This window comes from Sinohyriopsis cumingii, unplaced genomic scaffold (genome assembly GCF_028554795.1).
Source record: "Sinohyriopsis cumingii isolate HCF-2022 unplaced genomic scaffold, ASM2855479v2 utg000624l, whole genome shotgun sequence".
Classification (NCBI taxonomy): Eukaryota; Metazoa; Mollusca; class Bivalvia; order Unionida; family Unionidae; genus Sinohyriopsis; species Sinohyriopsis cumingii.
The window spans coordinates 2,973,004-2,991,994 of NW_028315919.1; the positions used below are offsets into that span (position 1 = coordinate 2,973,004).

The 18,991-nt window shown below is 35.9% G+C and overlaps 1 protein-coding gene across 5 annotated transcripts in view; it reads right to left on the bottom strand.

The window, feature by feature from the left end:
- LOC149773615 (dual specificity protein phosphatase 14-like) overlaps nucleotides 1–18,991 on the bottom strand; it is an 86,808-nt gene that overhangs the window by 48,593 nt on the left and 19,224 nt on the right. For 4 of the 5 annotated variants that reach the window (XR_016417359.1, XR_016417358.1, XM_089946335.1 and 1 more), the window contains exon 1: nucleotides 10,985–11,183. The exons of the other annotated variant lie outside the window; for it this stretch is intronic. The gene's annotated coding sequence lies outside the window, so the exon portion shown is untranslated. Of the gene's footprint in view, nucleotides 1–10,984; nucleotides 11,184–18,991 lie in introns of those variants that run through there. 5 annotated transcript variants of the gene reach the window in all.

Below are 18,991 nucleotides of genomic sequence, written 5' to 3' on the forward strand. Positions count from 1 at the left end.
TTAGTAGACAAACGTTGTGATACTATTTGGACGAGCCGCTGTTCCCAACGATTTGGTTGTGAATTTTATATTACACGAAACAACCTTTAGACAGATTTTTTTTCTTCTTCCTTTCAGTTATCACCCTTTGAATCGATCGTGTCCGTTCGGAGCACCATTGCTGCATATTTTTTTTTTTTTTTTTTTTTTTTTTTTTTGCCATTACATTAGGTCTCACTGGATAGTGAGACGGTTATGGGGTGATGAAAAGTATGATAATTTGTTGTAGTACTAGTGAACTTTATTTAAGCATAAGGAACATACTGATTCTTTTAGCTGCCTTTTCACAGAAAAAAATATTCAAAATAGAGCTCTTTGCTGTCAAACATGAATGTAAAAAAAAAGAGGGGTTGGTGGCAGTGTTGGTTCAGTATAAAAGCCACCAGTTGCATTAGGAATTAACCTGATTTCCGCAGTCAAAATCTCACATGTATGATTTCAAAAAATAATAAATTTGTTTTGATTTGTATCTTCAGTGTAAAATTATTCTCATTTTTTGCACTATATCATTGTCCGACGAAGATTCACCAGATAAACTGTCCAATGAGACCTTACTGCAGTGCACCGAAACAAACTGAAACTTGCACTGAAAAGTTAAATATATATCTGAAGCAAGATGTTTAATGTATGATGTATTTTGTAATATAGATGAATGGACTGAAGACATGAGACAATGGCCAAATGTCATGTACGGCAACATTTACAACCATTTAATTCCATCGAAAGCAGTTAAGAACTTTAAAAGCTTACAAAGTTATAACTACTTACTGCGGGGAAATGTCGATAGAATTTTGCACAATGCATCGAACTTAAGAATAAAATTATCACGAAAGGACAAATATTCTCATCACAATCAGTAAATAAAGTAAACGAAGCTTACGTTATTTGTACCATGGGAGAGGTGATTAAGAATGGGCGGGAAAAAGACACTCGTGCAGATATGACTATCGGTGCTTTGTTGTGGAAAATTGAACATGCTATGAAAGAAAATCGTACTGGGGTCAACTGTACTGATAAGACAGCTAAATGAAACAGAGGTACAAAAAGAAATGATGAACCGAAGCCCCTTGCAAATATTAATTAAAAAAAAAAATAATTGGCGACAGCCCAGTTAAAAATGACAGTAGTGCATGTTGCCCGAAACGCACCATTTCATTTCACAACGGCTGAGTTTCAAACCGCTTTTTGACTATTCACCACTCAAAGATTTATTTTAAATTAAAGGAACAACTATCAACAAACGTTTCACAAATGAACCTTCGAACTGTACAGGTGATATATCACTCCATGATCATAGCCGTCATAAAAGCTTATCTTCTTGTAGAAAATGTTGAACTTTTTTTCATTAGTATGTACGCCTGGATGCAGATCATATCAATAAACTGCAATATGAAACTGTCAGTCATAGCAAAAGTCCTTTGTGGAGAGACTCTCGAAAATTGAGAATTACAGCTAGCAATGCACAAAAAGGACCCATTAAAGAGCCAAGTGACTGTACCAATTTCATAATGGATTATTTACATTCACAAGTTATAAGTAACAAATTTACAAAACATGGGCACGAGAGTGAGGTTAAAGCAAAACAATTTTAAATTCAAATGTATTTACTGTAAATGACTGGACTGTACGTGTCAGTGGAGAAGAAATGGTTATGGGCAAGGCCTTATGTGATTTTTAAATGAAGATACTTTGCTATAAATGAAAAGTCCATTTCCTAATTCTAAAGGACAGTGTTATAGCAACTCTTTGTTAGTGGCAAATACGACGTAAAGAGTGAAATTAACATTTTGTATTAAAAGTTAAAGGAGGCAGAGGATTTGATTTACAAGTTCAATTATCTTTGTTTTGCACAGGGTTGAGAAAGTGTAAACATTTTATCTGGCATAATGAAGATGACCACGAGTTAGTAAATGTTCAATTTGGCGATCACTTTGTGAAAAATCAGATACTGCGCCTTCGCGAATTTTATTACATGATGACGAATTAAAACATGACCATCTGATGCTATGTAAATAATTGAAGCATTAATGAATTAGGATGAGTAACGTCTGCTATGGCACTTCATATTTAATGAGTACTCAGTAATACAAACACTCCACAAATGATTAATTCTGATGAGGCGTTCAACATGTTCATGATGCTTAAATGAGTTGGCTGTTACATGGAATATACATGCTACACATTATTATGTCAGAATATATGCATTATTATGTATATATTTTTTCTTCAAATATGCAGAAACCCTATATAAATTGGTCAGCTCTGCAATATATACTTTAATTAACAATGTACACTTGTCATGATGACCCCAAATGTTTACTTTCTAAAAATCAGTTGGACCACGAGACTGTGAGTGCCGATATGTCATCCTACCACATCAAAACTGTTGATATGTTTGTGATTAATAATTGGCACACAAAGGGTAATTCACAAGCTACAGTATAAATATGACTGGGATATGTCATGGAATGCGTCGTACAACAAACGATTTGGAATTTTACATCTTGACATCAGTTGATAAACGATAGCAGTTTGTGCCTTTGTTTACAAGTGTGTAAGAAGGCTGTAACGTGGAAAAAGTCAGGTTAACTATCACCAGGCCTCAAACCAATGGCAAATACGTATAGCTCAAAAATCTTACATTAACAAGTGCAGCACACACAATTAAAATGTCACCAAAAAGTGTAAGAGATGAAACCGGGACTGAAGAACTCGAATATTTAAACACTTTTAGTCTTCTAATAGCTCTTTCTACATGGATTCGTACATGTGCAATTCGCCGTGTCAAAGTAACATCATCTGCACTTAAATGGAGCATGATTTAGTCAAAGCAGGGATAGGCAGCTTAACACTGAGGGGAAAGATCAGGTCCTTTATTTTATCGCCAAGGTCTGCCGTGATTTCATCGCTTGGCAAGAGATAATTCAGGGAACCACATTTTAACAATAAATTTGTCACCAGCTCGACCACCAAATGCTTTTGATGTGAACATTATTTGACCATGCTGAGAAATTCCAACTAAGTATTTGGCAGTGCTAAGAGACTTATACTGATGTACATTTCTCCACGGGTCTTTATGTTTATTGGCCTTTCAGCACAATCTATTACGCGTATTGTACTTTGGGTAGTTCCCTCAGATATTTAGGACAACATTCGCGTATAGTTTCACGTGGGAACCAAACACTTCGATTTATCTGCCAATATTGGAATCCAATACTCATTTCCTTATAAGTAAGATTCAATTCTACTTTCATCAAAACCATCATTATTTTATATTCTAATTCTAACTGAAAGTTAAAAGTGTTGAAGTGAACTATAAGGCATCTTAGATATTAAAGTTTCAGAAGCTGAGACAGTTTGCCATTTGTTTTTGCCTGCACTCTTTTCTCGTTTGTCAAGGTAATCTTTAGATAAATTGTTTTTGAAACTATGTCCACTCCTTTGCATATGAATGTTCACTTTATTCTCAAAGTCCGACTCAAGGCACTGAGTACCAATACAGTGACTGGACTGTTCGTTAACATGAATCCCAGTTACATGGGGAAGCTCTTTGATTTAAGTATATCATATTTCTAGGTCAGAAGGACCTTGTATTCCGTGTTCAGACTCAACATCAGTGTCCATCAATTTTCGTTTTCTCACTTCCGTATCTTCTTTGAAAATCTTGCGTCTGCCAAGTTCCTTTATTTTCATGTCCCAATTTAAGATCTGGAAATGGATTTCTTTCGGTTGGCCTTCCATCGAAAAAAAAATGTTCTGAACAAACAAAAACCTTTTTCGGAAGTATTTTTCTCTTTTCAAGCTTCCATCACCCGAGTTTCAGAGGTCCATTTGACGGCATAATGTGAAATTTGTAAGGAACGAAACACGCGCATTCACAATAGATTTGTTTGTGTGTTTCACATAAGGATTATTTAATTATATTTATTCTTCTCGAGTAGTTTGTACACCCACTGACTGCATATGGAGTTCCAATACCTGTTTTATACTTTGATTTTATTTCCGTCATAAATCATCAATACATGTACAATCAAAAAACACTAAATGTAAACATAAAGCGGCTGATACAGCGACAGGCAAATTCACTGGTCTAATGGCTGATGTACCGCGTTGTGAGAATGGCTCAGTGCCAGATTAACCTGTTGTTGTTGTTGTTGTTGTGGGGTTTAACGCCATTTTTCAGCACACGATAGGCCATACATGGCGGCCAGTATTAATGGTGGAGGAAGAACCCGGGAAAACCTCGGAAAGAACCACCGACCCACAAGAAGCTACTGGCAAGCTTTCTCAGATTAACCTGTGAATACTACTCTCTGTCTCTGTCTCGCTCTCTCTTTCTCTCTCTCTCTCTCTCACACACACATACACACGCGCGAGCGAGCACACCTCCGGTGGCCTAGTGGCTAGAGCGTCCGTCTCAGAAGTGGGAGGTCGCGGGTTCGAACCCAGGCCGAGTCATGCGAAATACATAATTTAAAAAAATGGTACAAACAGCTGCCTGGATAGGCGCTCAGCATTAAGAGGTCAGTTTTAGGACTGGTCGACTTGGTGTCAATATAATGTGACCGGGTGGGACATCAATCTATGTCTGCGGCACAATGCCTCAGTGCTAGATATCACTATAAACGGCCACACTGCAGACATCGTAGCGATGTCACTGAATAATAATTGTTAAAGGACTCGTGTTACTAACTCAGTTCCTATAGAAAACCTATGATATTACAGTAATATTAGGATTTCATTACCTTTAAATTTATGAGTGCTCATGATCAAACCTATTTATCTGAACAGATGAAAGCTGAATGTCAGCTTCTGTGTAGAGAACAGGATATGAACCGCGGCATTTTCTGGACCAACATGGGTTTGAAACATGTGCTTTCAATTCCGTAACAAAGAGTCAGGTTCTAATTTTAATAATGAGTGTTACAAACTCAAGACTGTTAAAGGACTGAAAATCCATCAATAAAACAATGACTCTATTTTTTTCATATACAACTAGGATAAGCTCTCAAAATATTCTTTTTCCCCAAAAAATAGCCTATATTATTAACCAATCTAGGCTAGCCTAACCCATATATACTCTATTTTATGTTTTCCCATTTCACACACACACACACACACACACACACACACACACACACACGAGAGCGCAAAAGTTGAATGCGAACACGAGGATTACCGATAACAATATTTTTAACATGGCGGCCAGACTCGATATCAGATTAAGTAAAAGATCCATTCAGAAGGAGTAGCGATTACAAGATCTTCAGGATGAGTTCAGAGGCTGAAGTGCAAGCAGCATAATATATCACTGAAATAATATCAGCAACTTACAAAATAAACCAAGAAAAGCTACAATGAAACCAACATGCTTGTAAAATAATAATATTAATGCTCAAACAATAAGACTAAGATTCAAATAAAACAAGGGATATACAAACGAAACATACAATTTTAACTTAAACAAAGAAAATATGAATGAAACATGCAAACTTCAAATTAAATAACTGTGTGAAAACAATAAGATCAATATTCAAATAAAACAATGGATGCACAAACTAAACAGACAAATTTCAGCTGAAAAAAAAGAAAATATGAATGAAATATGCAAACTTCAAATGAATTAAACTGTATTTAAACAATATGATCAATATTTAAATAAAACGAGGCACAAACAAAACAGACTAATATCTACAGAAACAATCACTATACCTATACAAACGAAATAAATGGTACTTACATGAAAGAAACAAACAAAGCAGGTTAAGCTAACGTAAAATGGTACAAAGTGATAACATAAATGTCAATTTAAAAAATCCCCATACATATGCAATACCCACCGTTGTCGAAAGAATGGAAGACTTTAAAACTTCACCGACTCTAAGGGTTGTATGTTCATCCACTATTGTGAGATTGGAATTTTTTGTAAAAATATTCGTTACAGGTAGTAGGTTAAGCAAAAACCAGAATTGAGGGATAATCCATAAACTGACTCGTCGTTTTACGAATGGGATATGTTTTATAACTTTTGGCGGCAAGGTCGTTCCATAGAATGCTTGGTTGATCATTGCGAACCAGTTTGTATTTGTTTATTTCACATAAATACCATTTACTTCGTTTCACCTTTCCTTGCTTCCTTAGCATGTTGTTTGTTTCTATTTGTTTTGATTATGTCTCGTTTGTTTATTTTTAGTACTGATCTTATTTATTTGTTTCACTGGTGTTGTTTCATTGGTGTTGTTCATTTCAGCTGACAGATGTCTGTTTCGTTTGTGCCTCGTTTGTTTTATTCGAGCTTTATTCAAGTTGTCTGATATTTATTATTATTTTTTTTACAAGCAAGTTTGTTTTATTGTGGGTTTTCTTGGTTTATTTTAAATTTACTTATATTATTTCAATGATATATTTTGGCGACGTTGGCTTTCCATATATTTTCATCAACTATTCAATGGGATGAATGACTATAAAATTTCATGGCAATCCTCCATGTAGTTCAAGAGAATTAGTGATAAAAAACGTGTTAACGGACGGATGGAGACGGACAAAAGATAATGCCATAAATAAACACACACACACACACGAGCACGCACATACACTCAACAATTTCTCAGCACACAATAGCTATATATGGCGGCCAATGAAATAGAAACGCGGGAAAGCCCGGTATGAACCAACCATCGACCCAAAGGAAGCTACTGGTTAGCTTTCTCACATACCCATATTGGTCAAGCCCGAGCCTCAATACACACGTAGACAGAGGTGAGATGGCAGTCGTCGGTAAAGGTGAGCGCCTGAAACCACTTGGCCTTCTGGAGCTCCCAGTGGACATGACACCAGGGGATGAGCATATTTCCATGGCGCATGAGGTATTCTGTACAACCTTTATGTATTAATCATTTTATATAGTTTAGGAATTCAAGAAATAACTATCTGATGAGTCAATGGTGAGAAAGCAAATCGGTTCATAGGCACTTATCTATAGAGCATGTTTGGCCTAATTTTTCGAAATACCTGTAGTTGGCATTATATAGTTACTATTTTGCTGATGTGCCGTAAACGCTGTCTACCCTCCTATTATTTTACGAAATTTGCCGACTCGAAGATTTCACGCGGAATTGTTTTGTGCAGCAGATCTGTATTTTCGAGCGCTGTTTAATGCAAGTAATACATTTGTTTGCCGATGGGAATGCGTATACATTGCACACGTTCTATATTGGTCTCTTTCACTTACATCAGACGTAATAATGACTGGCGGGAATAGTGACTCCTCTTTTAGTGGTCATTATACCTGTCGTAAATTGTTTTCCTCACTGAACATTTCAACAAAATACCCACACACAAAAATATATAACGATGGCAGCTTAGGTACCTCATTAAAGCTGATTAAAGTTTCACCATCCATAAATAGGTTAGATTTCAATACCTTTTGTCGCTTTCTGATATTACCAGCGATACTCAATGTAGCTTGTAAAAACACATAACATGTTACCATAAAATGCAATACCTGTATAGCCAACCGATTGTATCATAGGCCGACATTTATAAAACTAATGACATAACAGTGAATCTGGAGAAGGAAACGGGAGAATCTTAAGTGGTCTGACAGATACGATTAAGACAAAATTACAATGACTGTACTACTGAGACATAAAATGACAATGACAGTACTACTGAGACATAACATGACAATTACTGTACTACTGAGACATAAAATGATGACTGTACCACTGAGACATAAAATGACAATTACTGTACCACTGAGACATAAAATGACAGTTACTGTGCTGAGACATAAAATGACAATGACTGTACTACTGAGACATAAAATAACAATGAATGTACTACTAAGAGATAAAATGATGACTGTACTGAGACATAAAATGACTGACTGTACTACTAAGACAAAATGATGACTGAACTAATAAGACATAAAATGACAATGACTGTAATACTAAGACATAAAATGACAATGACTGTACTACTGAGACATAAAATGACAATGACTGCAGCTTTCTCATCAAATGTCAGTACATAGCTACCTTCCCCCTTCCCCCCCCCCCCAAAAAAAAAATGTTTTAAAATTGTTAACTTCTTGCAATCTATTTTACAGCAATATAAGATTATTATTTATTTGTTATACTGTTGGACTGACTTGGCCTCGAGCTGGTTTGGGAAGGTTTCAAACCTGAAAACTATTGATAATGTGTTGGGTACGCTAGTTACTGAGCCCTACACGAAGGTAATACTAAGTGTATTACAACTTTAATTCACTCCAGTCATTTCAAGACGTGGTGTGATTGACGAAAATCACATTCTGAACATGGAGAAACTTTAGAACAAGTCCATCAGCCCAAGGAAGTCTTTTTTATTACACGAAATTCTTAAAGCGTTAAAGAACACTCGATGGTCCATAATTGATATATGCAGTAGGGTAATTGAACTTTCCACTATTATACAAGTCAATTATCGAGTACACTTCAAGCAGGCACGACGTTGTCATCACTTAGTAGTTGAAAGTCCACAGTACTTTTTCGTCATTACTATCTAAGAAATCTGAATGAAATAATGAAAAGATATCAAGGTATACTTTGTTCGATCTAAACTACAATGGTCACACACCAAAAAATACAAAAATGACAGTCACAGGTGTCCAAATATTTGCATCTACTTAATTCTTCTCAACTAGTGTGCCCTTTCATACAAATAATATAGGTCTGAGATTATCCATTACCTACTAATATAATCTACAAATATACAACTAGCAGACAAAGCTCTATCTCTCACTTTGTGTGTGTGTGTATATATATATATATATATATATATATATATATATATATATATACACACACACACACACACGAGATCTGTTGAAGATATATCGCTTCATCTGGTGGTAGGTAAAGAAGATAAACAGAAGTCATAAGTCTATACGTATCTTTCGACTTGCATAATGTTTCGTATATCTGAAACTACTCCATTTCTAGGAATAAAATGTCAGGCCCAATGATATGTTCCCTCCGACAGCAAGTAGTACATGATAAATTTTTCATAGTGAACATTCGGTGTTATCTTGGTAAGATAAATAACCAAGCAGTAAGGACTCTCTCTCTCTCTCTCTCTCTCCATGTAGATGCATAGATACATGGGTGGAGATTGAGCGTGAGCGACTGCGCTGGTGAGTTTGTGAACCAGTTTTGTTTCCTACTGAGATAATGATGTAATTTTAAAAGAAATTAAGAAATTTTAGAATAACTGTCTTAATTTGCTATCAAAATAGTGACACTTTTTTTAATTAAAAAAAGCATGAAATCGGTCAAGCGCAATGTCAGGTAATAGCTAAATACAATTTCAGGAGAAAATTTCTCAAATAAATACTGTACAGTATCTAGGCAGATGGTATCTGCAATAACTAGTGATATAAAAATTCAAGCCTCTTACACACAACGTATGAACTAATCTGACAACCTACCACCATGGCACGGTTCAAGCCATCTATCACTAGGTTAATCACTAATCTGATCGTCTGTCTCAAGGGTATTGACCAATTTGACCGCCTATCGGCAGGGTATGGACTAATCTGAATGACTATCACCAGGGTATGGACTAATCTGAATGACTATCACCAGGGTATGGACTAATCTAAATGACTATCACCATGGGTATGGACTAATTTGAATGCCTATCACCAAGGTATGGACTAATCTGAATGACTATCACTAGGGTATTGACCAATCTGACCGCATATCACCAGGGTATGGACTAATCTGAATCACTATCACCAGGGTATGGACTAATCTAAATGACTATCACCATGGGTATGGACTAATTTGAATGCCTATCACCAAGGTATGGACTAATCTGAATGACTATCACTAGGGTATTGACCAATCTGACCGCATCTCACCAGGGTATGGACTAATCTGAATGACAATCACCAGGGTATGGACCAATCAGAACGCGTATCATCAGGGTATGGATTAATCTGAATGATTGTTACCAGGATATGGACCAATCTGACCACCTATCACCAGGGTATGGACTAATCTGAATGACTATCACCTGGATATGGACCAATCCGACTGCCTATCACCAGAGTATGGACTAATCTAAATAACTATCACCAGGGTATGGACTAATCTGAATGCCTATTACCAAGGTATACACTAATCTGAATGACTATCACTAGAGTATTTACCAATCTGACCGCATATCACCAGGGTATGGACTAATCTGAATGACTATCACCAAGGTATGGACCAATCTGACCGCATATCACCAGGGTATGGACTAATCTGAATGACTATCACCAGGGTATGGGCCAATCTGACGACTATCACCTGGGTATGGACTAATCTGAATGACTATCACCTGGATATGGACCAATCCAACTGCCTATCACCAGAGTATGGACTAATCTGAATGAATATCACCTGGGTATGGACTAATATGAATGACTACCACCAGTGTATGGACCAATCTGAATGAATATCACCTGGGTATTGACTAATATGAATGACTATCACCAGAGTGTGGACCAATCTGAATGCATATCACCAGGATATGGACCCATCTGAATGCCTATCACCAGGGTATGGACCAATCTGAATGCCTATCACCAGAAAATTAGCTGAGTATCATATTATTGTGCATCTAATATAACAGAAGCAATTATTATATTCCTGGCGAAGAACATAACGCACAATTTACTGTCTCAATGTAAATTAATTTGGAATGTTGGTCCCAACAAGTTTGAAAGACTAGCGAATGTTAAGGATATATCCCAAGCTATAAATTACCCCCTGCCCCTAATTGACAAGGATACGAACACCCAACAACATAGCGAGTAAACGGTATGAACTAACAGTCAAAGAGAATGCGCAGAGATAATTTCCATAGACAAACTTCCTGTATCAATTAACTAAGCTGTATTTTCGCTTATCCCTACCTTACGGATCCAACTCCAATAAATCCAGGAAATAACTGAATCCTTGACGGCAAATCGAAGAAGGTTGCTTGGTACAAGTTACCATTTACATCTATATACAGCAAATACAGTTCTTAATAATATCCTTAACTGCCGTGGTAAATAAAATTTCACCACTTTCCTCCAACTGACTGCTGCAAATGTTTGTTGCGATGGAGTGACTAGCTTCAAGCAGCAATGACTGATATTAATAGCTGGCCACTACGTCACACGGTAAGCATATTCCGTATGTACTTGATGAGAGGAATGATCGACCTCACAGAGTACAAATCCGAATGTTTTTATCCGCAGAAATCGTTTGTTTTTGTTGTTTTCACTATTGTTCTGTTTGACTGATTAGACAGAAAAGAAGCATAATCGACAAGAGGAATGATCAAGGTGCCCTTTAGGCGACATTTTTGTGTATGTTTAGTTTTTGTTTTACTGGTAATTAGATCTGAATTAGCCAAAGGAAGAAACAGCCCAATAAAGTAGCGAAAAAGTTAATTAAAAATAATGTAATGAAAGTACTAATTCGTTAATTTTTTTACAACTAGTCTACACAGAGCATAAGTAACAATAGCGTTTTGCTTGCCTGACTTTTTTTTGCAAACGACCATGTCAGGCCATACCCTAGGCTTCATATTATCTACAACAGCTCAACTGCCGCAAATTACTGTCATATCTGCTCTAGTCTCAAAGGTTCAGCCAACTTATTTTTTATTAAGACCTTTTGGGGCTTTTCATGTTGAAGAATATTTTTCTACGGTCTAAACTTCCAATAGAGGTAACATTACACATAATTTGAACTTGTCGCAGCGAAATTTAACAAATGCTGATCTACAACAAAACCAAAATCAATTTCTGAACAATCAAAACAAAAGCAACAATTGATAATAAAAGAAAACACAGTGAGAACAACAGCAAATAATAAATAATTATTCCAACAAATAGGGAAATACGAACAGAGTATCCTGTGTCAGGAAATACATTTTGATTGAAAATACTTAAGAAGCCTTTTTCTTAAAAAAATAAAAATAAATACATAAAAGATAAATTTCAGCACTTAATAAGCTAATGCCTCTTTTAAAAAAAACCCACCTAATTCTAAAATGACTGAGTTTACACGTGATTATGTCACTCTCCTTAATGGCTACTAAATATTTCATTCACCAGCATGTACTAGATGGTATTAACAGGATACGCCCCGTGAAAATATTCCATTATCATTACATGGTAATAAAATGATGGAAGCAACCAGAAAGGTTCTGAAGCAGACGATAAGTGTATGTACTTGTCATGGGGATGATGTAAAACCGTTTATTTTCAAGTTAAAATGGTACCTGAAATATTTTTTTTTCAAGGCAGGTGGTCTCTCATAAGAGGTAATTACACTATACATCACAGTTGTTCCGTCAATGAAAAATCTTTTATTTCACGACAGCTGGTCTTAAATTATTTTCTATTTAGGCGTTACTTTTATATATATATATATATATATATATATATATTCTGTACGAAAAAAGTCCTAACTGAACATGGCAGTTATAGGAATAATTTAAGCAATATGGAACTGTGCTTTTCTTATGTGGCATTAGTAAATCTTTATGTAATTATTCGTTAAGATGTCTTCTTTATGTCATAGTTTCTTTTGTTTGTTTTTTGTTTTCTGTTTTTTTTATGGAGCCAATAAAACGGAGGAAAAATGTAATAGCATGCCATGCTTTACCTGGTACCATCATGACAGCAAAGAACAGAAAACCTGCATCTTTTAGAGTTATATTTAAAACCACGCAATTGTTCAAAACCACATAAATTGGTATATCTTTATCTAGCCTTGTGTTTGTAGAACTTTCCAGACCATTATATATATATATATATATATATATATATATATATATATATATATATATATATATATATATATATATATATATATAACTTAGAGAACATTCGAGCTATGCCCCCTTTGCTTCTATTCACTATTCCTACAAGTTTCAGTGGTTTGCTTAGGTAGAACTGCAACTTCTTACGACTAACTTTAGAGCAAAAATCCACAATCGTTTGTCCCAAGAAGTAGTGTGTGTGTGTGTATTACAAGCATAAACATCGATCTGTGTTAGAAGAATGAGTATTTTGTTATCATCTAAGCGAGGACATACGAATTTTTTACACGATGCATAGAATAGGATTGAAGTCAGACACCCTCAGGGTGAAGATAAAGTAAGTTGCAACCAACATAACCCGGCTTCGAAAAAAACATTCCAATAGAGCAACGTACGCATTATGACTTGAAATGATCTCCATCAAAAACATTAAAAGTTGGTATCATCTTCTGAGCAAATATACTGTATTTATTTTGCGCCTATTTATTTTCACGATGAACGTTTGTACGTGAATATCAGTGAGAAGAAAAATTAATTTAACTGCAGGATTCCACACAATATGTGGCAACGCGCAAATTCATGATTTCCTGACAAGCTTCAAAGGGATTGTATGCGCGATAAGAATGTAGCGAAACATGTTACAGCATAAATTTTGATTCAAATAGTCCACATAGTGAAAACTTCGAAACCAGAACCTGTCAGACGTAAGGATAAATTAGGAAATTAAATAATAACATGTCGATATCCAATCTACAATAAAAACAAGCGCGTTTAAGTGAGCCGAATCGCGCGCGCGCGCGCGCGCACACACACACACACACACACACACACACACACATATATATATATATATATATATATATATATATATATATATATATATATATATATATATATATATATATATATATATATATGTATGTATGTATGTATGTATGTATGTACACACAATTCACTTAAAAATATTTACATACAACTCTCTGTTTTCAGCAGTATTGTTTACACTGCTGTCAAGTATCTATATTTACTGTTTGTTGCTATATATCGTACTGCAATACAATTATGTATGTCAGGAGTATACTAGGTGTGGCAAGTCTGCTAACAAGGCTGTCAGACTAACATGTCTACAATATTAATTTGTTTACTCAATTCCTTGTGTGGCAAGACTACTAACAAGGCTGGTAGACGAACATGTATATAATATTAAATTTGTTTACTTAATTCCTTGTGTGGCAAGACTGCAAACAAGGCTGGTAGACTAACATATCCACAAAATTATATTTGTTTACACAATGCGCTGAGTGGCATGGGAGTCGTACTGTCCTGGCTGGACATGTGCTAAAGTGGCAACAAGGTTCATCCACTGGCGTACAACCACCCATGAGACACTTCAGCTACCTGGGAAGGGAGGCCAGTGGAGGCCCCAAAATTGTCATCAAATAACATTTTTATTGTGAGGGTGCCCCTAATTCATTATCTTGTGTCGGTGGGGAACAGATTATCTTGCTAGTTTATCCTTCTAAAAACTGCTATAAACTTCTTTCGCAGTTCAAGTTGCTGGATAAGCTGCGGAAATCAAGGTGCCAGATTCGACTGAATCATTTATGAAAATTCAACTTGACGGATTTAACAAATGTCCCGTACAGTTGTCCAGGATGTACGTGTAGCCGTGTAGCGATGACGAAATTTCTTTTAATACTTTTGTTATAACGAGGCGATCTATTTCGCAATACATTCGTCTTGCATGTAAGGTTTGATTTCAAAATCTATTTTGAATCATCATTAATAATATGTACCATTAAATAACACAAAAACACTTAAGTCTTTCCGAAATGCAGAGTACAAGTGATAGTTAAAATCACCGGGTACCGTTCTTTAATGCAAGGATTAATCATGTCAAATACGGTACTATAAAAATAACTTCTAATCTGCAAAATGTGGAAATTTCATTTACTGGGTGCGGCCATCGGTTGTTTTCCATTCCTAACAGTTTCTACGGTGTAAAAGATAAAAAAACACGTTAAAACACAGGACCCAGTGCCAAATCATACTGTACATCGGCCAAATGAGTCAGAATCACACATAAGAATCTAATATACTAACGTTAGCATGGCATTTCTATTAAAAATGAAGTACACAATAAAACGATCTCAAATATCTGACGTCATTACGCACTGGGTCAAATTTTTGAGTGGTGATGAATTATGGATGAATCGTCTTAAAGTATAAAAGGTATTTCTGTACAACAAACATCCCTCTTTCCACGTCTGGATTCGTAGGTAAGTTTTCAGTGAAGGAATGCAGTGTTCCCGACTCGGCAGATCAGACGGTAATAAACTTACATTGTGTTGCTTAACAGGTTGTTTTTTTTTTTTAACGACCAGCAATAGTATATTGGGTTCTAGAAATAGTACATTTATACTGTTGAAAGCAATCAATGACTTGTACACTTTGATATAAAAAAAAAAACTCAGTGAGAAAGCTACAAGTTGCCAGTCATTCATTTTTAACTTCTTCTTGTGAAAGAGGTAAGCTACAACGACAAGACAGCTATTTACGCCACTTCACCAAATAAAATCATTTTTTCAAAAACAAATCTCAATATATTTGTTAATCCTCAATACAGAAATTACCGATATAACTTCAACTTAACGAAATTATAAAAAAATTAAATTCTACAATCTAATAATCTTTGGTTTTTGAACTCTAGAGCAATATTTGCTCTGGAGACCATCTCCGTAAAACTTTATTCTGTAACAGTCAAACGTAGTCTTATCATTTTAACCATAACTCAACCGAGATTTATACGAAAAATATACCTTTTTAGACATACTTAATTTGGAAATTTTTGTACCTTATAGTGCTAAATGGACGTCATCAACTTCAACATGGTGAACCTCGTAGCTTAGTCGGTTGCGTGATCTACAAGTCTGGCTGAGTTACTTAGAGAGCACGAGCATGCATAAAATATGAGATCAATGTACGTATATCAAGATACGATGTTAATGATATTGGAAATGTGTCTGAATTATTTTCTTGAGCATGAACGTAACCCGTATTGCACTTTCGACCTCAGCCACAATACCTTCACTCGTCCTGTTAGATTAGAATCAAAACGTACCATACAGACGTAGTGATGAAATATTAATCTATTCAACACAACGCTAGGGCAAAAGAGTGAAAAGGTTACATCGATGGTATGTACAAACATGTATGTAAGCACACGTACAGAGAAAACGTGTAGTAGCAGCTTTCCCGACTGAAAACTACTGTTGTATTTAGCACAACTTGTATTACATTTTATATTCACGTTTGTAGGGATGCAGCTAAACAGTGATGTAGTAGTTATCATATCTCTTAAGAACTTTCACCACACTTCTGCTGTTGTTGTTGTAGGGTTTAACGCCATTTTTCAGGACAAGATAGGCTATACATGGCGGCCAGTATAACTGGTGGAGGAAGAACCCTGGAAAACCCAGGGAAGAACCACCGACCCACGAGAAGCTACTGGCAGGTTTTCCCACGTACCCACGCTAGCCGAGCCTTGGACTCGAACCCACGCAGACAGAGGTGAGATGGCAGTGATCAGGAACGGTGAGCGCTTTAGACCACTCGGCCACTCGGCCCCCCCCCCCACTTCTGCATTTTTCCTGCAAATTTGAGGATTTCAGAGGTTCATGCGGATGACACTCTTGCACAATTTTCACGACACGTGAGCACAGTGGAAAAAAACTTATCGTAGGTTACAAGTGTTCTTTTTAGGTGCAATAAATTCCGTTGTAACATATACCTTCACTGTTGATTTTAATGTTAAACAAGCAATTATTCGTGCTCAATTGTGCATAAGAGCTTCTATACAGATCTATCTTAACAACTTAAAAACTGCATATATATATATATATATATATATATATATATATATATATATATATATATATATATATATTAAACTTTCGATCCAGTAAATGATGATACTACCAAATCTTGTTTGTCCATCCCGTCTTTTCATCGGGCAAGGCACAAATTTTCGAATGTGGACAAGACTGACCAAAACAATGAACTAAATAAACTGTGTGTATGTTCCTGCAGAAAAATCATCACTTAATTTTCAAACTAACCCTGTCGCGTGCGATTTTAATGTCTTTTGCAACTACACTCCCTCCACACACAGCCAAACTCCAACTTTACACACCTTTAAGTCATGTGATCGGACCTAAATCCAAAATGTTCCATTTGTTAAAGAGTCTAATAGTTAAAGTGATTAATTAATGTTGACTTAACTTACTTTTCTTCAGTATGATAAATAATCCAGAAATACAATTTCTAACACAAGTACCTAATAAATCAGAAACATAATTTCTAACACAAACTTCCTAGTCAACCCCAAAAATGGCCACAACTGAAATTCACGTTAGGATCATTGAAATTTACCAATCCGATTACAATTACGGCGCAAAAAGGCAGAACAGAGGTAAGCTGAGCAACCACTGTCTCTCATGTCAAGCGAGAGAAACCCCTCAGCTGTATAAAGCGGATTGTTTCCCTCTTCTCATAAAGGGGGAGTGGGGGCACAAACAGCACACGATTCTTGGGCAACAAAATAGTACACAACCTACGATCTGTTCCTTGAACACACATGGCTATATAACAGGGAAAGTAAGCATATTAAAGCAAATAAAATATATTGCTAACTAAAAGTAGTTTTAAAATCAAGTTTTTAATCAGATCAATATTTTAACATTCATATTGATAATTTCGACATGCGCGCTACAACTGGCTTGAAACCTGGTTCCGTTTTGGGAAACTGTGTGGTTATCTCAGGTGTTATCTTTTATTTTGCCTTAAGATTGTCTAATTATGTCATCATTCAGTTTCTCAAAATGAATGTTGGAAAACATTGGAATAAATTTCAACATGCTCCTGGTTATAAATTTTCAGTTTTTAAATAAAATAATGAGGATATACGTATTTTCTTCGCTATCAAAGACCAAGGTCAAAAGGATAAAATGTGAGGTTAATCACCTACTCGAATGAGTCAGATAGCGGTGTTTGATTGGCTGAATGCCAGGTATGATGTCAGATCACATTTTTCAATACACAGTATCGTAGTACTGTCACGTTATCCATCATGTGATATATTCGTTTTCCAAAATGTTTGCCTCTGCGACAAAAAAATTCATATGTTTTGGTGGTTTTTTTTATCAAAAGCAAACACTTTTACTGTTGCGAATTGCATGCAAGATATAGTTATGCCTCAAACTGAAGAGCTTGACAACAAGCAAACCTACGCACCTTCGAAACTGAAGATTTGACAACTCAAGTGCTCCACTATGCATGATCGATTTTACGCTTGCGAAAACATGTCAACAATAACACACCTTTTACGAGGCCAGTCACAAAGGCACAAAAGCACACGTGATAACCAAATATTGATCCAGGTACATGTTGTTGCAATTATATCAAGAAAAACGAAACTTCTGGGTGCAAATGAGATTATATAAGGAAACCAAAATCTCTTGGAGCGAAAATTAAATAATGTGAAAAATATGTGATGTCAGTATAACAATGTAGCCACCGTAACAAAATGAATGCAAGGCGTGATCTTTCTGATAAGCTAAAATCAATAAGAGAGAGAGTAAAGTCAGTAACATCTGGAACTTTTGCTAGTGTAAACTGTGCCCTGGAGGTGGACAAGAGTTCCTAATTGACTGATAATTACTTCTGAATTTGTAACAATTCGGTGGTAAACTATGTCTCGCACAGGAGCGCGGTATGATGCGTGCTATAAATAACTTTAAAATACTAAACACAAGCTATAACTTCTTCCAAGCAGCTACCGTTGTCGCCAGAAAACTCTCTCTCTCTCTCTCTCTCTCTCTCTCTCTCTTACAATTCAATGTGTGTTGACTGGATACAGGTCACAAATGTAACTAGGATATATAGGGGAAGGTCGCTGCCTCGCCGTAGGCATTTCTTATTGCAGCTCACATAAGAAAATAATTAAATTTATCATCTCGTCTGCAACAATGTCGCTGCAGACCTTGTAGCACGTGACGTAACCCATGTGACCTTGGCATTTTACCTTTAACCATGCCATTTCTAT